The sequence below is a fragment of the Rhyacophila brunnea genome, unplaced genomic scaffold (assembly GCF_057557595.1).
Source record: "Rhyacophila brunnea isolate RB1 unplaced genomic scaffold, BYU_Rbru_1.0 scaffold_22, whole genome shotgun sequence".
NCBI lineage: Eukaryota > Metazoa > Arthropoda > Insecta > Trichoptera > Rhyacophilidae > Rhyacophila > Rhyacophila brunnea.
Window position 1 is genome coordinate 20,022,771 of NW_028232882.1, and position 24,043 is coordinate 20,046,813.

A 24,043-nucleotide genomic window follows, 5' to 3' on the forward strand; every position below is an offset into this window, starting at 1 on the left:
TAAACTTCGTATCTCAAATAAATTACAAGTAAATACTTTTCAAAATTCGTGTAAATTATGGTTTTGAATTATTATACTGATCTTTATTGTTTTATTAATTCTGAATATATATACGATTTAATAATGTTAGATTGTAATTAATTAAAATACTAATATAATTTTGAAAAACTTATAAGTTATTTATATAACATATACCTAAATATGCATATGAATGGAGGTTGTAATCGAGAAATCTCGTCAAGCGAATTCTCAAGAAATAATTTGGAAATTTCGACTATTTCCATTTCTCAAGAAATCAACTGTAAGAATCTCAAGAATTTGAGAAATTGTTACTAGGCAAAAATAACAAAGGAAGGTGAAATGGAAAAAAGAAAGTTGCCGACCGGATACAAATGTTATGTCGCTGTTATCTTATTGAAAATCCTAAAAAAGCCTTCGACGCTGGGTCGGAAAGGAATTTCTTAAATTCAGCGGTTATATGACTACACGTTTACATAATAGCCTAATGTCTTGTCCTCTTACAGCTAATTCATACCACTTTGCCTGTCTAAAGATTCATAGTCCAACCACCTCAGTACGTCTCCCAATACCACTTTCAAGGGTGGCTGACAGGGCTCGACCAGTTAAGTGAGATAAACAGACACCAAACATTTGCTCTAATACTAATACTAATACTAATAGCATTTTGTTTTTAGTTTTAGTGTGTTTCCTGACTAATAAAAAAAAATATTTATCCAATATGGCGAAGGGTAGCGATCAGTGCTTCATAATAAGATTGCCGCCGACAATTCAAGTGGATTTATCTAAAAATACATCGCTAAAAATACACAGAATACCATTTATTTTATACGGAACCCTGGAGTTCCATGGAAAACCATTTGGGGAACACTGCTGTAGAACATTAAACTGCCCCTTAACCTTGGCGATAGGTTGGGGGGTCAGCCAAACATCGTGGCCTGGGGGCCCGTTTCAGGACGTAGGACCCATGCCACTTTACTCTCCGGCCTATTGAATAGGGGTGAGTTCTTGGGTGATTGAGCGCCTTCCAAAAATAAATATTTGATCCAAAAGGAAGATTCTACATCGAAAAAAGGCAACGTATTACGAATAATAATTATTTCATAGATTATAATATAAAACAATTTAGATATGGCACGTAATACAAAGGATGCAGATTGCAGATTGCATCCTTCAGTAGTTATTATAATATATATATATCACAAAGGAAACAATGCATATTATGCATACATAATTAATTTACAGTAGGTCCCAAATCGCTATGGATATCTATAAATAATTCTACTTGCATAAGTGAGTTATTCGTTGGTTTACTTTTATGACCTACCTCATTGTTATTTTTTATATGGATACTTATTTTTCTTTTAACGTTTACTATTACAGGATCTGTGGCCACTGGAAGTCTCGAGGCACTTATAAATTAGTACGACTGTCAGGAGCATCCAATGTCCACTTTAATATTCCGATGTGGCATGGCTAGAAGATAAGAGAGCGCGGACGACACAAACGAGCACTGACTATCCTAATAATTATGACACTACTTGTAGATGCGACGGTTCGCAATGACCCGTAAGTGAACACCCTTAGTTATACCTGTAGGCAGTGGCGGCCGGTGATAATAAAATTAGGGAGTGCAAATAAAGACATGCATTTTCCTTTTCGTGGTATTGAAAAAAATTGGCAATAGCCTTCGTGGTGGAGGTAGGGGTATGTTAAGCGACGCTTACATTCACGGACAGCATTTATTTGTTGCCAAAGTTACAAAGTTCAAGTCTCTGGTATGATAAGTATGATGTAGTGAAGTACACACTCTTTTCGATTTTCATTGTTACTAATTACACTTCATAATATGTGCTGACATAGTTACCATGTTTGTCACTCCTAACTTCCATAAATCGTAACTGATGTAAGTATTTTAGATATGTGTCATTGAGAAAAAGCCTCAAACTCCTCATTTGTCATCCCACATTATTCTCATATACGTGCTGTATTATTTTTACAAATTCTGTGGATCATTAATTTTCCAACGGGATTGATTTGGACTTGTTACTATCTGTTAAAAATTTGCTACTACTTTTGTACACCTCAACTCCAGAATTGCATACCAAATGAGATTGATTTGAAAGACATTCAACGTCAAAATTAATAGTATAAGTAGGTACTTACATAAAAAGTTGTAGCACCCACATGTTATTATGCAAAGGTTATTAACAGTATATTCTATGTATTATGTTACTTACTTACTTTGCTGTAGATTTACATTCAAATTATTTAGAGTTTAATTTTGAAATGTAAAATAATTATAAAATTGGTATTTGTATGTTGAGATTGCTGTTTGATGATCACAATATTACTCTAATCGATATTTTGATTGATTCAATATTAGTATGGTATCAAACAACGGAGCATTTACCACATAACGCATGAAATAATAATATAGTATTTTTAAATACTGAGCGGGAATGTTATACCTACTTTATAGGCGCGTACGTACAATATTTTAAACGCGCCAGTCAACGCGTGATCTATCGGCTATGATTAGAAGCTCTCGGGGGGAGAACACTGCTCAAAGCAAGCTAAAAATTGTACGTTCATTGCGCTAACATATCGGCACCATGCAAAAAAACGTGTACGGGCAGGCAGGACAGATCCTCTTTAACGCATTCAACAAATGCTATGAAAGACGTACGTGTATTCATCCAGATTCGCGCCCGGTCAAAAATACTAGAGAAATATATGCGCATACGCGTAGAGGACGGGCGACAAATTAAAGATATTTTACAATAATTAACTACTTATTACAATATGTAGGTATTTGAATACGTACATATTATTACATATAATAATTTGGGAGATCAGTGCACCCTTTGCTCCTATACAAGAGCCGTCCCTGCCTGTAGGCCAGATGTTTATCGCTAAACGTGCGATGCGTCTGGGTATGGGGAATGCATCTGGAAAAGTACAGTATTTTGCAGTTGCAGCGACAAGAAGTAGGCGGGGTCAATAAATTAACCCCGCACCCTCCCAGCGCCTTAAAAATTAATAAAAAATATAATGGATATTTTTTTCAAAATGGACCCTCCTAAACTATTTTTTTGTATTTATCGTGTCGTGAACGTCTTTAATGATGAAGTACTCATGTTAATAAATGTATTTGTATTTACATAATTTGAAAACACCTCTTTGCGACGTCATACGGGACTCGAACTTGCATCCATCAGACTCCGGTAAATGTGCTTTCCCAATTTTCCACATACGTTTTACCTAATTACGACGAAATTAACTAGTATTAATTCAACTGTACTGCTACACAAATTAGTTCTTAATTATAATATAATATAGATGATATTTGTAAAATTCGCTCTTCTTCGATTTTCCGCCCTTCGGCAGTAGGAAACATACGTATATATTCCAGGCATGGGCATACATAAGGTCAACGAGAGCCACATTCTGAATTTTCATATATATGTCGCGAGATTTCAAAATCAGCCAAGTCCATAATAAATGAATAGGAGAAAAACAGCTTTTTGTTTTCTCAAATACACAGTCACAAGGGTAAAAGTTTATATTATTTCGAGTATAGAATATTTAAAATTAATAATTTCCACATTTTGATAATGCAGAAATGTTAGAAAGCAGTAGTTTTTCAGCAATTCACAAAAAAGTTAAAAATACCTAAAGGTGGACTTGGCTGATTTTGAAATTTAGCGACACGTATATAAAGAGCCACACCATAGTCACGTTCTCACGCAGTATTAAATACACAAATTCAAATTTAATTACATTTATACACAAAAATTAATTGCTATGTAAAGTATACAAAATACACATAAGAAAATAAAAAAATGAGAAAGAAAACACAAAGTAATTACTTAGTTTAAAATTTATTTAATAAAAATAAAATATAATAAAAAGTTAATTTATCATTTTTAGCTAAATCTCTAAAATTTCGTGTAAAATTTGTAATTAAACACCAATACGTGCGTTTTTTGTCTATCTCTTAGAACATTTAGAAAGGAAATCTCGCGAAAATACAAGTATAATGGGAAAGAAAATACGTATATTTTTATCAAGACATATTGGGAGCCGCACTTAACCCAACGAAGAGCCGCATTAGCAGGTGAAGTTTTAATGAAATCATTTTAAAATATTTATTTTCGGACTTTGAGCCCCTAACGCCCCCGCGCCAATCCGTGTAGACATTAATACAAAATATCAATTTAAACAATGATTAGTGATAGACAAATGTGTCTATCGAGATAATACGAGAATACATTATTACGTAGGTGCTTGATTTAGGTAATAGTAAAAACTTCACTCTCAATAATGAAAAGCTATCATTTTTATGAATTCATTACTATTATTTATGATGCTCTTAACTATTCCGAACGATATTTCGAACAAGTTTTCTTAATTAAACTAATAAATAGAGAATAATAAAAATGACACACGAAATGTTAAATGAATACTGAAAGTTTATTTAGGTATATTATACTAATCGTGACTTCGTATAAAATACTAGTGTCGCATTGCGAACTAACTATTATCACAGTACCTATTCCGTTTACAGTTTACATTCGGAAAGATGTTTTTTTTTAGAAATTTCGGGTATTTTCTAATTTTATTTTACATATTCTACATTCTTAAGGGCGGACATGCTCAGCGTAGGTCAAAATGGAGCTTTTATTGCATTTTCAAAGCATGGTACTGGACATTCCTTAAACGTTGTAGATAATCTATTTATATAATTTTGAAGCCTTATTATCCTTTATATTTATTTTAAACATTTGATGACTGCATAAAGTATTTTTATTACATAAAATAGTATTCTTTTAAACCTCTCGCTCTAATGTTTTAGAATATAGTCATATTTCAGTAGGTACATGCATGTGCAGTGGTGTTAAGATTTTTTATATTTATTAATGTAATTTTATATTTATAAAACCATCAGTATAATTTATGTCGACATTATTATACTTAGCTAAATATTTACGATAAAAAATTATATTGATGATCTCTGTGTTTCCAAATTTGACAAGAATTAGGCATTTTATTATTGAAAAAATGAGCATGATTAACACATTTGAAGATAATTCTAAAGATACTAATTATAAGCTATGTCTTTGACCATTCAAGTGTGATAAACATCCTACGAATAATGATTGCTTTATAATAATTATTGACCTAAGAATAAGGTAGTTTTTTTTAAATACGCCATTTCTTTTGGCATTCCCCAGAAGTTAAGCTACAACATACGGCCGTAGCCATAAATTGACAAACTATAATTGAAGTAGGGAGTAAAATGATGTTAACGCGCGTGTTTGAACATGTACCTTAACCGATTTTTTTTTAAACGGTACATGTTCAAACACGCGCGTTTGAACATGTACCGCATTGATCATGCTTTGAAAATGCAATAAAAGCTCCATTTTGACCTACGCTGAGCATGTCCCCCCTTAATGAACTTTAGAGGGTAGAGGAAGAGAGTCGCAAATACGGCCTCCTTATTAATAGGAATAAGACCAAGTAAATGGTTGTCGATCGGGCTAACCTTCTACCAACAGCAAGTACACTCCAAAACCTCGAAACAGTCGACGAGTTTGTATATCTGGGATCGACCATCAGTGGAAAGGGCGAATACGAAGCGGAAATAAGAAGGCGCACACAGCTGATTGCAAAAAATGCGATGACACGCCTTACCACTATATGGAAGGATCGGGGAATTTCGATTGCCACAAAAATGATGCATATGCAAACATTAGTGTTCTCGATATTTCTATACGGAGTCGAGTCGTGGACCCTGAAGGCAAGGAAACGGAAGGCAATTGATGCCTTTGAGATGTGGTGTTGGCAACGAATGCTTCGTATTTCTTGGACGGAGCACAGGTCGAACCAGTCAATCATCCAGAGACTGAAGATAAAGGAACGGCTCTCGACAATATGTCTGAGAAGAATTCTGCAGTTTTTTGGACATATTATCAGGCACGGACCGGACAACCTGGAGAGACTGGTAGTTTTGGGTGGCCTCCAGGAAAGGCGAAGCAGAGGAAGAGCGTCTGCGCGCTGGAGCGACCAAGTGAAAGAGCTGACTGGGGGCACCATCCATTCTGCCCCGAGAGAAGCGGAAGATCGAGAAGGATGGAAAGTCTTGGTCGCTCAAAGGATGTCGAAATTCAAATGTGGTCACGATCCTCAGCCATGAGTGCACGACCAAGAAGAAGAAATGAAAATTACAAACTCAAAACGTTCACAACATGACCGATATGTAGGTATATTCTATACACAAAAATATTTTTTTTCTAGTGGGTATAGTATGCATGAGATGTTTTCAAATTGTGTATATTCAACAAAGGAACATATAAGGTAATTACCAATCTATTTATTTTTAATTGGGACTATTCTATACACAGGGCAGTTATCGGGGATTTATCGATGGTAGTTTATCATATTTATATATTGAGGCGGTTAATTGCTACAATAAGTTAACCGTCTGAACTGTCAAAAAGTGCTATGTTTTAAATTATGTAATTTATTTCAATTAATGTTGTAAAACAGTCCCTCTCTTGGATGTCTTAACCCATAGCTTACGGGCCGCACAAAATTGTGTTTTTGCTAATTACTTTTCAAATGCAAATTAACACGTTAATTACAAAATTAATTAAAAGGGCCCGTAAGCATTGTGTTAACATATAGAGCAAGATAGACAGTTTAGACGGCTAACTTATTGTAACAATTATAATACCTCAATACATAAATATGATAAACTACCGTCGATAGCCACCGGTAGCTGCCTTGTGTATAGAATAGACTATAAAATAAAAAAAATGATAATTACCTTATAGTATTATGTATGTTGAATATACACAATCTGGCAATATCTCGTGCATATTAATTATACCAACTAGAAAAAAAATCATCAAAAGACCACCCGAAGGGACTTGAATCTGTAACCGCTTGATTTTTTCAAATTATGTAGGCATTAGTATTCAATAGCTACATTTAATGTTACATTCCCGAATCTTGAGTCTTATTCGTTGAATAAAAAATAGTTGATTAGTTGTCTGTATTAACTTATATATTATGTATCTGTCTGTAACGCATAAGAGAAAATGTGTAAATGTTTAGGAGAGACCGAGTCAGGGAGAAGACGTATTAAACATTAATTACACTTAACCGCAAATTATATATTTGAATGACTTGTGGACAAACGAATCGTTTAATGTTAATAGGGTCCTGAAAGATAGTAAAATATGGTACTCTCATAATATTTAATAACTTTGCACTCCGGCTCTAGGACGATAATGATGTAATTTATATTCTAAACATATTTTTTTACATAATACAATATTATCTATGCATTTATTTATTACTACATATACTAATACTAGACATTTCATTTGATCTAATTTTATGCGAGGTAATTAGGCAAATGTATTAGTGTAGTAAAAAGTGTAAAGTTATAAGGCTACACTCAATGACATTAATATGGACGAATCATCTGGAAAAGAAAATGACACTCACTTTATTGTCGGGTCTGCCGAATGGCATAATCTGCTCTAACGCCATTACAATAAAGGTGATATTGCTATAAATTCCTGATGCTTTTTGTTGGGTCTGCCGAATGGTTCGATCCGAACGGGTTCGTTCAAATAAACATTGACATTAGAAACACTGCTCTAACGCCATTACAATAAAGGTCATATTGCTATAAATTCCCGATGCGTGATATCGCATAATGGAAATTGCGTGACGTCTACTTAAACATGCGAATGCGCAAATTTACTTGCTAGCTACTGTATTGAGTGCGTCGTCCATTGATAATGTCATTGGCTACACTCTACTAACGTAGCGAATAGGTAAGTACAAAGAATTAAATTACATTACAAATAATTTGTGACAGATTACGGATAGAGAACACGATTTTGAAAATGATATAGGTATCTCTGAAAATGTCAATTTTTATGAGATTTTGCTCGATTCAAATGATTCAAATTTTGATCAAAATACATTTTAATCAGAACTAAGCCACAACTAAGTATGTTCACAGGTGGCACTGCCATTTGATATTTTTTCTAGTAGTAATAATAACAATATAATGTATAAACAAAAAAACAGCGTAATCAGAAAACTGAATAGAAAAAATATATATAAAACAGTGTCCGTCCAAACTGACACAATAATAAATTGCTCTCCCAAATTTTGAGAGTACTAATTATTTGCAGGTTAGGTCTGCAAGTTGTGAGAACAAAAAACTTATGCTACCGATTTATAAGATTCCACCTGATATTATAAAAGCCGAAATTCTATAGATATTGAGTGGTTAAAAAGCTTCAATTATTGTCTTTTCACTAATTTGTGACTCTGACTTTTACACCGTAGATAATTTGCAGTGTCGGATTTATCATAGGGCCAAAGTGGCTTAATGTTCAAAAAATTAATTGAAATAATGTTGTTGGCATATTCCGCAACCGCACTGTCAAATAAATAGAATTTGTAAGCGAATCAAATAATATATAGTTAAAAAATCTCATGTTGTACTCCAATTGATATTTTTACAACTTGAATTTGCGTAATAAAACTTACGATTAAATAAATATATATATCGGTTTTCAGTACATAAGCAAATATCTTTTTATCATGTCATCTCCTTACGGAAATCGGCCACCATCAGGAAGATCTTTGATCCATCTGCTATCCGGAATAGTTTGGTGGAGCTGTATTCGTCTTCTGATGCGTTTACCATTGATCTTTCCTCAGATGACAAGTTGGGAAATGTTGTACTTTGTCCTGTCATAGTAGTGTAGTTTTCTGATTTTGATTCTATGCATAACTTTTCGGTCCTTTCCCATTCGATTGAGAACGTCATTTTGTCACCCGGTAAGTTTTTTGAGGATGCGTCTATACAGCCACATCTCAAAAGTATCAACTCTCCGTGAAATCTCGCCCATATACCATAGAAAAGGATTGAAAGTACATAGCAGCGAACCATCTTACGTAATCTATCATTTTTTTGTCTCAGATTTAGGTTAAGTAAATAATATGGATAAAACAACCATTTTTTTTATTATTATGTTTTAAGATTATGTTGGGCGTTTGGGGACCTCGATAAACGTATTAGGTGAGAGTCAGTGACGTCCCTAGACAAAATGCCGCCCCTGGACAGTGCCAAAATGCCGCCACATTTTTTTAATACAGTACTTTTTATCATCCTTTCATGACTCAAATATCTAAGAAATGTGTGGTATGCTTAGACTATGTTGTATGGATACATTACTAACAAAATATAAGTATACCACTAAATCTAAAAGTGGAATAAGTACTACAAAAAAATTACGTTTTATTAAATAAAAACAACAATACAATGCAGTTCCACCATGAATTGACATTTAACAAAATAAAAGATTTCAGATACTTAAGTAGGTACATTTAAAATATACCTGACAACTTCCAAAACTCGCCTGTGACTGGCAAACATATTTGGATAAATTTTAAATTAGGCATGCATGCACGTGTCATTGCTGTTCACCAAGAACGTGACATCCAAGGACAACGGAAGTAAACTAGACATCGCGAGCCCGACAAAAAATAAAGTCCTGTTGAAACTTTTATAGTACCTAATTAATATATTTTGTTTCCAACCAGTGAGATGATTTTTTTAATGGAAAGATATTTCCGTTATTACTAAGTTTGGGTAGTTATCTATATATACCCAATGATTCTCCTCGATTTGCCGCCCTTTGGATTACTGCCGCTCCCAAGCGACGCTGTATCTGCCTACCCCCACGGGACGTCACTGGTCAGGGCTCGTTCAAGTGTAAATGAAACCCTTATCATTATTTGACTAAAGCGATAATGCTTCTGATATAATATCTAATACTAATATGTACTGAATCTATGAAATATTGTCATTTCGACAATTGAAATTTCTAGCCGTCTTATAAAAAAATAATAATAGTTTTTAATTCGGAGACACTTAGTCTTGTCACCATTCACCCTACCGTGTATTTGTCTCTATTTATAGAGGCAAGATATTTTCAAAAAAGTAAAACAATAATGCAAACAGGTCAATGCACTAGGTATATTAGTTAATATTGGAGGCGTAAATTCCATTCAAACCGATGCATACTACATTGCAACGATCGTATAAGATATATTAGTATTTCAACCGTAGGTATAACGATAATTTTAATATTGTTTGATCATTAATTTAACCATGATTTATACCATCTAGAGAAACACCAAAAATTGTGACGTTTTTCAAAAAAGTTTCTTTTTACGCAATCCCTGTCCACCCGAAGAGTGATTGCTCTTTTAAAGCATTTCTTTTTACTTCTTTTTGGGTTCATTTACAATCCATATATACTGGCAAATATTAATTTTCATGTTCCCACCAATATCACTCATCACTCTATGATGCTATGTATCGTGCGATTAACTTATTTGATGGCACCATAGAGGTTGATTTATTTTTTTATTAACTATATAATGTCTGTGGACGTGTTAAATAGGTTAAATTTATAATTGTATATACTCGTATTATCATGTTTCTTTAATATTTACATAAATACATTCTACTTTCTTGTTATATTAGTTGTTATTTAGAATTAAGATATTTTTATAGTTTTGTATTTATTATGTATTATGGCGCATTGGCCAATCGCTGTAATGCCGTAATACTCTTTTTCTAAATAAATAAATAAAAAATTACATTAACTGGAAATTCACAGTGGAAAACATTGTTTTAATTTAAATTAAATTCCACGTAGATTGATAATAACCAAGACCGATTTCGTCCGATTCAATGAGACATTGTCAACTGATACAGCTATTTATTTATACTCAAAGATTTTAAAAATAAAATTACATATCAATATTCTGAATGTCAATTAAATTTACGCAGCCTTTCAGAAAACGGTAGTAAGTATAACCGTATTTAAATACTTAAGCTGCATGAAATTAATATGTATTTTAATAATTCAAATCTTAAATATTATTAAACTATGTGAAATAACAATTTAAACTAAGATAGGCTAGTATTTGCTATAAATATATATTATTATAATTACAATATGTATGTGAGAGACTACCATATTATGTTAAAAATTAATACTTACTTTCGGAAAAACAAAATTTAAGATTTTTTATGAACTTAATATAGGTACTAAGAGATATATAATTTTAAGAATTTTCGGTTTCTATTATGAATAGTTAAATATGTTATGTCATATTTTCTTATGTCGAACTTATGTGGTATGTCTACAATAGTGTATAGTACTGCATCTTCCATGATGAAAATGAGCTCATTTTGAATGTGTTTCCCAAGATTGTGGTCCTGAATATCTTTATTAGAATCGCGTTGAAGGTATTCTCGAATTTTCCCAAGAATTCTATAATTATACCTACTGGTTTTTTTTAAATTAAAATACTGTGTTTTATCTTCCCCTTCATTATTTTTTTTCACCCTGAGGCGGCCTAAGACCAAGCCTTCTAGACGGGTGGTTCTCTGGTGATAAATGTTTATTATTGACAGTTTTATTTTGTGTTGGTGAACTATTGTTGTGTTTCAGTGGATATGTATTTATGTATTATTATCTGCACTCTGCTGCCATACGAGGTATTGAATCAAGACCATCAACATATTCCGATAGCACATCTCTGCATACAAACAATATTAATAGATACGATGGTGGGTCAATAAGTCCTTAGAAAAGCCGACAGGTGGCGCGACTAGTACTGTAAGCGGTTTGTTTTCATGCAGCGGCACTACCGATTCAGTATGCTGCGAAGTTTCAATCAGATTGGTCGGGTTGTTGTGTGTTTCTCGTACATTTAAAAAAAAAATTTGCTTGTGGAAAATGGAAAAATGGAAAATGGAGAAAATTGAGTTTAGAGCTGTTATTAAACATTTTAATATAAAAGGGTTAACAGCAAAGGAAATAAAAAATGAGTTGGATTTAGTTCACGGCATATCTGCTCCTTCACTTGCAACTATTTATAACTGGTTAAATGAATTTAAACGTGGTCGTACATCAACAAAGGATGAACCACGCTCAGGACGTCCTGTAGAGGTGACTACACCAGAAATGATCAATAAAATCCACGATATGGTGTTAAGTGACCGAAGATTAAAGTTGAGTGAGATAATTGAGGTTACAGGGATCTCAAAAGGTAGCGTCATTTCTATTTTACATGACAAATTGGGCATGAAAAAAAATTCTGCAAGATGGGTGCCGCGTTTGCTCACAGTCGAAAATAAACGCAATAGGGTGGTGGCCTCTAAAGCCCTGTTGTCGCTCATGCAACGCAATCCGGATGAATTTTTTCGTCGCTTTGTGACTGTAGATGAAACATGGATACACCACTATACTCCCGAGACGAAAGAACAGTCAAAGCAGTGGATTGCGAAAGGCGAACCATGTCCAAAGAAGGCGAAAACCGTAAAATCAGCTGGTAAGGTTATGGCTACTGTATTTTGGGATGCACGTGGAATTATTTTCGTTGACTATTTGGAAAAAGGAAAAACAATAACAGGGGATTATTATGCATCGTTATTGGACCAGCTAAAAAACAAAATTGAAGAAAAACGGCCTCATTTAAACAGGAAAAAAATCCTCTTTCATCAGGACAATGCCCGTGTTCACACATGTTTACGATCAATGGCTAAAATTGAAGAATTGAAGTTCGAATTGGTCGACCACTCACCGTATTCGCCAGATTTAGCCCCCAGTGACTTTTTCCTTTTCCCAAACTTAAAAAAATGGCTAAGTGGACAACGTTTTTTTTCAAATGAAGAAGTCATCGATCGGACAAATGCTTATTTTGAGGACCTTCCGAAAACTTATTTTTCTGACGGTTTAAAAAAAATTGAGAAACGTCTAACCAAGTCTATTGAGCTCCAAGGAGATTATGTTGAGAAATAAAAAAAAATACAAAAATAAAAACTGTTTTAATGCTTTTTTCTAAGGAATTATTGACCCACCCTCGTAGCAAAATCCATAACCAGATGTAGCATTGATGTATATTTAATTATGTCAATCCTAAGAATAGCTAGATTATAATGTATACACATAAGGCTTTGGGAAATATTAATCTACCTAACAGTTAAAAATGAGTCTGGCGGTCAATTGTGAGAATGACAGTTTTATTGGTAATAATTGGTTACGTGTGCAGCCAGAGGTGACCCATAGGTGATTCCATCGGTTCGCGAGAACCGGTTGATAAATTCTACGACGGTAACCCGAGCCTGATGAAAATATTTCCATTATATTATTAGTATCATAGTTTTTCTCATTCCGTTAGGTTGGTTATGGAAAACATTAATTATAAAAAAGCGATAGACAAATTAAATATCAGCACGGTGATTGACCGTAGTGACACGACGGTCAGAGTATAAAAAAACGCACTTTATGTATGTTTTATAAGGCATAATTTTTTATTTGTTAGTGATTTTGGTAAATACTAAATTAATGAAGGAGCTTGTAGTAAATAGAGGGTTATACATAGATTAATAAAATGATTTTGATTATTACAAACAAGAATCGCATTACTAAATAATTACAATATACAACGTTTACAAATTTTCTGTTGAATCATATAAACTTGACTTGACTAGCTTAAACGATCAAAAAAAATTGTACTTGATAGAAATAATACTGAAATGTCATTTTGACATTTCATATTGATTTCCATAGTAACGCACTTATATATTAATAATTTAGTTGCTAGGACCCCATACCCCTCTGGCCCTCTAGCAACCAATAATAGTGGATTGGATTGCGGATTTCTTCCGAAATAGCTTTTCATACAAAACAGAATTAACTGAAAATGAATTCAATTCTGCTTAAAGATGGCTAAAAGTATTAAAAGAATGCATTGGTACCGTGTTCTGATATATTCTAAAAGTTTCAAATGTCTAGCTAGTCGGGAAGTTAGTTAAAAATCGATTGCAAGATTTTTACCGGACAAACAACCACCAGACAAATAAGAATACGAGCTAATAAAAACGTTGTTAAAATCAATAGTTTTGTCCATTGTGGTTTCGTTATATTGAAATTATAGTACATTGATCAATTGAATGTATTTGTTTATATCCGCCATTTTGGTATTTGCAGTTGAGAATGCCATATTTCTTGCAAATACTGCACTATTTTTAGACAAATATTTCATGTGGAAAGAAACTCAGTCGCAAATTGGGAGTTAGTTCAATTAAAAAAAAAACAACAAAATAATACTTGAAGCAAACCATATGACGAAATATAACGTACCTATCACAAAAAACAGTATGGTTATAATAATTTACTCTTTTCAGAAAAAATCTTGAATAAGTATATATTTTTTTACTACTAGCTTTCGTAAACAGTGCCATACACCTAATTCCAATAGGACTATTAAAAATAATCACCGATAATCAATAATGTTTATACTGTATGCATTTATAAAAACGAAATAGTAATACAATTAGAAGCGAACCGTTTGATAAGTGGCAATTGATTTCAGGGACAGCACTGCATATGGCGGTGTTTTATGAATGTCATTTTAAGTTAAAGAGAATTACCTAAAATTTGGCTACCATATATCGTACATAATACGTGACACTTAATTGTTAGTGGGCACACTCTGTTGATTAGATTATGTCATCAGTATCTCTATAATATGCACCGATAAACATCATTTTAACTAGCGGTCAATTCCGTATGATGTTGCCAGGGTTGCCGCTAGAAAAAACCACCCGATCGCGACAACCAAATTAATATGATGCCCCAAAATGTCATACATATTATTAAAATCATAAGGGGTATATTCCGATAATATATGCAACCATTTCCGTTTCCGTTATTACAATTTTAAAATTCATCATTCGGAAAATCTGCATAAGCAAGCTTAAAAAAACAAAAGAAAGTCGCATCTTCTGTCACTTGCATACGACTACGTTTATAAGTACATATTTTCTGTGACATCTACTCATTTTATACACGATTTTAAAAAATAAACAAAGGAATGTCGCTTTTTATATCACTGGACATTCAAACCGAAAATCAATTTGTCAAAAGTATCATTTTTAAAACGTCTTTTCTCCTCAATTAATTATTGGTATGTATCATTTAATGCATTGCTATGTGTAGGTATTTGAAAAAGCGTTTTCATTCGTTTCCGATCTAAAGCATCTGTTTCATGAATGTGAAGTGTTTTTTCAATCTTCAACATGGGTTTATATTGTATTGTATTATATGGCATAAGATTATAGATTATATTGTATTTGGATGGCATAAGATATTATCTAAAAAGAGTGAGTAGTTTACTACACAATTTAAATATAAAAAAAGTCAATATATAAACGAAACAATAAAATATGATTTAAACATTATTTATTGAAATTCATCCAATTATCTTGTGAATCTCATAGATGGTTCCAGATCTTGTGGTTAATTCACTTTAGACTTTTCTACACAATTGACTTAATTACCCAAAAATTCAACCAGTCCATGTGCATTTTGCAATGAAAAGTTGACATTGAAACTCCACTTAAAATCACTCAATTGATATATTTATTATCGAGGCCTGCTGCACCCTCAGCAATTACGACAACGAATGTGATTATTTGAGTAATTGGCTGAAATATTTATGACGACCATAAAAATCGTCTGCATGACTTTCAATACACACCGAGCTGTCATTTCATTGATCTGACAGAAAAATTCATTTCATTTGTTTCGAATATTCTATATTTAAAATTAAGGTTATTTTTACATTGAATACTTCGCATCGTAATAAACACATACAATTTTCTATAAATAATGCAGTAAGTAAAGGGAATGAATTTGAAAGTCGCTCTTATGTCCTAAAGGGGTCTGTTTCGATGGTCTCATTTACTAAATGCAAAAAATATCCGTTATTCCGATCAAATTATCTTGCTCTCAAAGTCAATTTTGTGGCCCGTGTCCATTGAGTGTTCGGAAATCGCCAACAGTACTTATGTATATATTGAGAATAGCTTCTACGATGAGTGCGAAACGTTGAAAAAAGAATGAGGATGAAAAACCAAAAAATCATTACGCCGTGATAGTCTCAAAACTTCTCGCATCTTAGTGGCATAGTAATGTATGATATTTTGTGAAGAGTTTTAGTCTCATATTTCTTTTTTCATGGGATTTTAGGCTACTTAAAAATTACACATGATTGTTCGCCAGTTTAAATAAATACCTCCAAAATAATAAGCATAATTTAAACAGGCAACAATTGGATATTGATTTATGGATCATTGGGAGATTGTCGGATGGATTGACAATGTGAGTAATGTGACATATCATTGCAAACAGTTTAAAAGAGTGTTGTGTAATAGACAGCCCCTTAGCTTTAGAGTTATATATACTTAATATCTATGAATTATTATAGTTCGTGCCAAAGAGCAGCTCCAGCAAAGGCAGAAACAGACTGTTTTCACGTCACGTAAGTACACGCGAGTTATCAGCAAGAGCTTGTCCAGATGACGCGTGTCTCGCCGTGGTACGCCGCGAGTGGATAGCTCAATGAGGTCACCTGTACCTTGACCGCCCGCGAGAAGTGACACGCGGCGATTACATGTGGACGGCTCAATGAGGTCACATGTACCTGGAATGCGCGCGAGTTTTTAAGCGCGAGTCAAATCACGCCATCTGGACAAGACATAAGCTAGAGCCGCGGGCAAAAAGTGTGCAATTTCATTTTACTTCCTATTAAATATGACAAAAATCCTCTTACTCAAGTCTTCTCTGATTTCAAGGGTACACTATTGCAAACGGGAAACGCCTCTCAAAGCTTTGTGGCAAAGGGAGTGGTCCAAAAAGAAGGAATTTCCTAAGACCCTAGTTTTGAATGATGTTCACTAGACTGTGCAGGATTTATAGTTAGTTAAGCTTCTGTTTGCCATGATCTGTGACATCCTATACAGCGGTGATGTATAAGAAAGAAATATGGTCGTAATTGGGTAAAATTGCTATCATTTAACGTTGGAGAGGATGTTGACCGTACACTTTGCGCATAGTTTATGTAGCATTTATGTTATTATTAGACCTGTCTTTAATAAAACAGAAAACACGGTAAAACGCCGGTTCTAGATGTCCAAAGGCGTGCCTTAATAATATAATACAACATAATATTTTCTATATTCGCATAAAAATAAATTGTACAATAAATATGTAGGTATCTACCTAGCTGTGGCGAAGAGTTGAGGCAGGATGTAAAGATGCGATATAAATAGTGCACACCAAACATTCTCAAGGATACTTATTTGTTTTCATTGAATTAAGATTACAAATTATTACAAATTTGTTTTTAAAATTCAATAAAACCCTGCCTAAACCAAACCATCATAGTGAAGGTAGGCTGTGGAGATCCGACAAAAATAGTGTACACTTTATCAGTCATACTTATTTGTATTAATTGTTTTACATTGTCATACATAGATGGTGTTGATTAGTTTTTTTTAATAATGTTAGCCCTGCCTAACTCAAACCACAATAGATAAAAAATACTATAATATTGTTTTGTTTATTATCTATATGGCTTGGCTTACACAGGTTTTAATTCAATTTTGAAAACTAACCAACACCATCTACAGTTTGTATTATTCGTTCAATGAAAAGAAATAACTATAGCTGACAAAGTTTAGTCTGCATTATTTATGTCGGATCTCAATAGCCTACCTCCACCTTTCGACAATGGTACCTAGCTAAATCGTAAAGACGACAGTACACATGAAACCGTCGCCATTAAATGCCGCCTATTGGATGGTTGCATTCTGACGGTGTTGCTATACGGTATCGAATCATGACACCTTATGCCATGTCCACGCTGGCAACCTCATTAAATTTCACGATAATTATCAAAATTTGTTTGACCAAAAATTATTTCAATCAAAATTTAATGAGGTTGCCAGTAACTTGTTGCCAATGTAGACACAGCATTATGAAGACTCAGAGCAACCGTATACTGAGAAACAGATACTGGGTGTGCGTTTGTATAACTTTAGGAGTAAAAAGGAGATAAGAGAGCGGACCAGGCATCCTTTCATCACACCGAGAGTGAAGAAGCATCTTTGGACCTCACTCAGCTTTAACTGAGGAGCGGATATGGTCGAAGAAGAAAAGGTTAAATCTGGATGTTATGATTTAAAACCGTACGTGGTTTCCCTGTGAAAATCGCTGAAGCGAATTCCAGTTTGTTATAAATACCGGTTGCTATACAACAAATAATAATTATGTTTGATGTTTCCGTTTTTTCTATGAAAACTATTGGCAGGGTGGAAGTAATATTTTTAGAGGCCTATTATAATATCAGTGCTTTTATTTTACCATTCATATTATTTATTATATTAGCGTTTTTACATTTGACTGTAGTCCTCTTGAAACAATTGCGAGGTTGACTCGTAATTTAACTTAATCAGTAGACCTGCGGGGCTATTCTAACTTATCACTTAACTCCAAAAGCAATGAAAAAGTGATAAATATGATAATATGTTGAATTCAGTCGCTTAATTGTCCCGAGAAGTTAACTGTCGAACGTGATATTTTTAACACGACCGCCCATGACCACTCGAATTGTCGTCGAATAACACAGTTTAAATGACGTCTTATTTAATTACAAATACACCCGGTTAGAATCAAGTAAGATACAGTGTGGTATGTATATAATTATTGTAGATAACCACCTTGTTTATGGAATTGCTCCGAGTGATATCCGTGTTATTTTGGACCAATAAAAATAACGGATGTTACCGTGTAAAATATTTAGAATAGCCTGCTCGGGTGCTTTTATCGGCTCCATTTCCATACATTTAGGCTGTATAAAAGGGTTGTCAAAGAAAATATATTTGGTATATAAGAAAGACATTATCATTTCAATGATTACTGACTGAAGTAAACATTATAAATATGTAAGACATGATATGGAATTTTATGGTTGTGAGTAAACAAAAAGTCGAAGATATCCGCCTGTACATTGAGTGCAGGCCTGCAAAGAGGATGGGACATGTAAAATACCTCAGTTGCTGTTTACATGAAGAGTGGAGCCCAGAGCATATTGTGATTAAGATCAGGGTTGAGATGGCAATAAGCACATTAAAAAAAATCATCTTTATGGCGGACGATCAGGTTATACGTCACTGGGCTACGGAGTCAAGGCAATGGACGTTAAATGAACCGACAATACGAAGATTGCAGGCTTTCAGTGGTGGTTTGGGTGTACCATGAAAATATATTGGCCTGACCACATTGCCAATAAGGAGGTTTTAACTCAGATCATCATATGTTGTGGAATGAAAATTATGATTTACTCCCAAAAATAAGCCAGGAGAAAGTAGAGAAACAACAACATAACTTTCTGAAATCTTGTGTACTCATATTAGGCATATTACATAAAAAACATACTTAATATTTTGATTAAAAGGATTTTTTATTTACTTCAATACACAATATTTAAGTATTCAACCCCTCTCATTTAACATATACAATTTTGAACAAAATCAGAAACATACATATTAGAAAATAAATATACCAAATAAGGACCTGAACCTACATTCATCACAAAAACGGTCGGTGAGATTTACTGATTAAGGTAGGTAGAGATAAAATTACTATTTACACAGAATTTCGCCAACAACTATGCGTTTTAGCAGTTATTTCAATAAATTAATACAGAATGTTCTGTGATACCAATGAATATTCTGACATGTAGGCATTAACGGCGATTTTCTTTGACGCAAATGACTGTACAAAAAATTTAAAAGGGGCATCCAGACAGTTCAAAACAGTCATAAAATTATAACAATATTTATAAAAGGATGCGTATTTCTCACAAATTGATGATTATTTTTTTGACCCAACCGCTGCTGTAATATAACTTCTGGAGACGCAGGCTTTTTGAATGCAAATATTTCAGTTAATGTGCACTCTGTCACCTTCATATTTTAGCGATTCCTAGAATCTACAATAATACATCTAATAAAATGTTATCATTTTCATAATCGATGTCATTATCCAGTAAATAAATTTCTTCTATATTTCCCTATTATCTACAGTAATATTCTCAATATCGTACGGTAACTGAAGGTGACATCACCGGAACGGACGAATTTTTTTAGGATCGTGAAGGAACGGTTAATTAAATAAATTTAGATTTAATAGAACAAACTAATGAACAATATTAAAATCAATGACGTCACGTGAGAGTATGCAGATCATGCGTTGAGAGAGAGCAAATTAAGTAGAAATTGTACATACTATACTGCCCTTCCAAGGAGAAGGCAGTAACTAACTCCCACACTTTCGAGATAAATGACATAATGTATTTTTTTCTAATTTTATTACCTACTGTGAATTAATAAAAAAACGGTGATATTTTTATTATTAGGATGTTAAAATACAAACAAAGTAATAATAAATAAGCAGTAAATGCAATACATAGGTGCAATTACTCCCTTTTTGCTAAGAAATGTGTATTATTTTAGCAAATGTTCATTTTTTCAGTAAGGGTTTTAACGGTATTTTAGATATTGTTATTTTTGATTTTAAAGTGAATAGAATATAATCATAGCTTTTAAAATTACCCAACGGATGGCATTCATAACTCAATTTTACAAATTTTGCTAGTTACTGCCTTCTTCCTTGGAAGGGCAGTATATACCTACATATTTTGTAGTAGATTTTATGGACACAGAAATGTTATTTTTTCATCTCTCTTTCATTTCTCTACTTCACTAAACGATTCACCGTCCATGATCAAGTGCGTTATTAACAGGAGTAAGCAAGTATTATTCTTTTTGGAACTTCTTGTTGCAAAACTGGCAGACTTTCAAAATAATATCGCGGGCATTGCCTCGAATTAATGTTGTTAGGGTACTTGAAATGCAAACTTATTTCCACAGTATTTTTAAACACAACACTGTAGTATGTACGATGAGTTATCGCTGGAAATGTCGATAGATTGAAAATCAGTTGAACATATTATTATCGTGATGTATTCGATCGACACTTCTCACATCTTCTCAATATGTAATATTTTCAATGCATGCGGTATGATTCAGATGCAACGTATGTGAAAACCCGAAAAACTTTAATGCATGTCCCCTTCATCCTAAAGCGGGGCCCCAGGATAGGATCTTTAGCAAGTCCCCTTATCTATCACCACAGTAGCGTTTTCCAAATGGTATTCGAGTTAGTCTTAAGGGTAGGTATTCGGTGTATTTTTGAATACCTACACCTGCTTGAATTATCGAATATCGATGTTTTGTAAAATTACATCGCACAAGCACCTATTAATATTAATAATTTCGAAGTAAAATAGCGCCACAGGTGATTTTTTAATATTAGGGCAAATGTGTGATGTGTATTTATACCACTTATCTGATCATCCCGCCACGCCGGGCCTTCAGACCAGAGTCCTGTCATCCCCCCCTTGTGGGGACCATGCTTTAATGGGTCTGGACATGTGCGATAAAACATCTATTTGGAGTAGTCAAATACAGCAATAATAAGTAGATATAGGATTCTTTCATTTTTTGACCGATTTTTTACATTGGGATTGTTAAAAAAATCATTTTGACTAATTCTGCTGAAGCGACAGCTTCATCTACTTCACGGGAATCCGCCACTGTTCCGACCGGCGTTTTATGTATAATTAACCTACTTAATTTCGGTAAAAACTGGACATACAATATAATATGTGCAATTACCCATCGATATATCAAATGTGTTCCAGTTCCAAATGAATCATCTTAATTCATAATATAATTATTCAAACTCTGATTTAGATATAAATAATTACAAGATAAAAAGAACTTTTTATATACCACGTTTTTAAATTTTCTGTTGAATCATATAAACTTGACAATTCTATGTATTAATAAAAACTTTGTATTGTACTTGATAGAAATACTGAATAAATAGAGAATACTGAAATGTCATTTTGACATTTCATGTTGCTTTCCATAGTAATGTATATATAATAATAATTTAGTGGCTAGGACCCCTTTAGCAACCAACAATAATAACTTTCCATACAAAACAGAATTAACTGAAAATGAATTCAATTCTGCTTAAAAATAGCAAAAAAACGTATAAAAAGAATGCATTGTCGAGGTGTTCTTATATAATATATTCTAAAAGTTTCAAATGTCTAGCTAGTCGGGAAGTTAGTTTAAAATCTTCAATCGTCCAATAAAAATCTTGGACAAACTAGAAAAAAATTATACTGGACACACAAGAAAAAATCTGTACGGGACAAACAAGAATACGAGCTAATAAAAACGTGGTAAAATAATATTATAAACTAATTTAATCGTTATTTTACTCCGTTTAATCAGCGGTTAATAATGGACCATCGACATCTGAATATTTTATCGTTTAATAAATTCAAATAAAAGAGTTAAACTTCCCTTTAAACTTCCAAAATTTTTATTGGGGACTAACTTTTTGTTTTTTTCAAATACCTATGACAATATTGAAATTGGAAAGAGAAATTACAATTAATATAAGATAGATTTCACAATTCGCTACCCTTTTTAAATATTTTGTATTGAGTAGATTGAATTAATTTGAGTTACAAATAACTGAAAATTATACATTCGTTTAAAAATTATACGATCGACAGACAGTAAGAACTTTCATTTAGAAAATTATCTAAAAATTGAATTCGGATTTCCACTGAATTCTAAAATAATTACAAGATAAAAAGATCTTTTTATATACAACGTTTTTAAATTTTCTGTTGAATCATATAAACTTGACTAGCTTAAACGATCAAAAACATTTGTACTTGATAGAAATACTGAATAAATATAAAATACTGAAATGTCATTTTGATATTTCATATTGATTTATATAGTAACGCACGTATATACTAATAATTTAGTTGCTCGGACCCCAGACCCCTAGAAAAAATAATAGTTTTTACTTTTAACGGATTTCGAAATAACGGAAATGGACCGTTATTTCGCATTTTCACAATTTTATTAATTAAGATACGATGGCTAACGCGTCGTCTTATAATGTCGTGGGTCCTAGTTTTAAATCCTGGATCTGGCAAATACACATATAGTTTTCCAATGTTCGTTTGGGGTCAGAGTATGGACCTAATGGTATACATAATGTTATGTAAGTAGTATATTTGTCTGATTATATATTTGAATGTTGTTTAATGATTTAAAAAAATATATAAAAATAAAAAGACGTTGCCAAATTATAAATTGTAGGAATATTATTTACTAAACATATTAAACAATTTTCGAGTGTGTATTTTGGAACTACTATTAGTTAAATGTAAACATTGTAAAAAGATTGCCACTGTAAATAAAACAACAGAGATAAATATTTTAAAAAATTATTATTTACCTACCTTTTTAATTTCACGAGTGGAGTTTCCAAAACACAAATTTGATACAAAAAAATCTTCGAGCACAATATAAACACTGTCCTGTTGGCAGATGAAATACGTCCGTTTGTATTGGCGGTTTAGATTTTAATGAAAATGAATAGGTGCGTTTAATTGTTATAAACTCGTGGAATATGGCGGGCCATTGATACTACATATTCAGTGGCAGTCTCCAAACATCCACCGGATAGGTAAAAATAAAACAGAAATGTCTTCATTACAATGCCGGTTGCTCAAACAACACAGCTATCTTACTGAAAAATTTATAAGGACGATTTTTCCAGTGGCGTTACGGCGACGCAACCGTTTTTCTTTTATCGAATAGGAAACATTTGACTAAAAATATGAGTGGAGAAGTAAAGTTTAATGATCATTGTAAATTATCAATCTGAAAGATCACAAATTAAAAGTACTTAACTACTAATATATATATATATATATATATTGCGTTTTTAAAGACCAGACAATCGTTTTCCTTTAACATCGTTGAAAGTGGGGATTCCAATCCCGGGATGCCGAATCCCGGGATCCAGAGCTATTTTTGATACCTATGAATGCCGGGATTGATTTTTTATCAATTTTTATGGAAAATAAAATAAAAACGAAAATATAACAGAAAAAA

At 33.0% G+C, this 24,043-nt stretch overlaps 1 protein-coding gene across 3 annotated transcripts in view; it reads right to left on the bottom strand.

Annotated features, from left to right (window-relative positions):
- The window catches only part of glob1 (globin 1), a 142,247-nt gene that overhangs the window by 26,101 nt on the left and 92,103 nt on the right, over positions 1–24,043 (bottom strand). The window contains exon 1 of one of the 3 annotated variants that reach the window (XM_085950013.1): positions 23,386–23,499. The exons of the other annotated variants lie outside the window; for them this stretch is intronic. The gene's annotated coding sequence lies outside the window, so the exon portion shown is untranslated. Of the gene's footprint in view, positions 1–23,385; positions 23,500–24,043 lie in introns of those variants that run through there. 3 annotated transcript variants of the gene reach the window in all.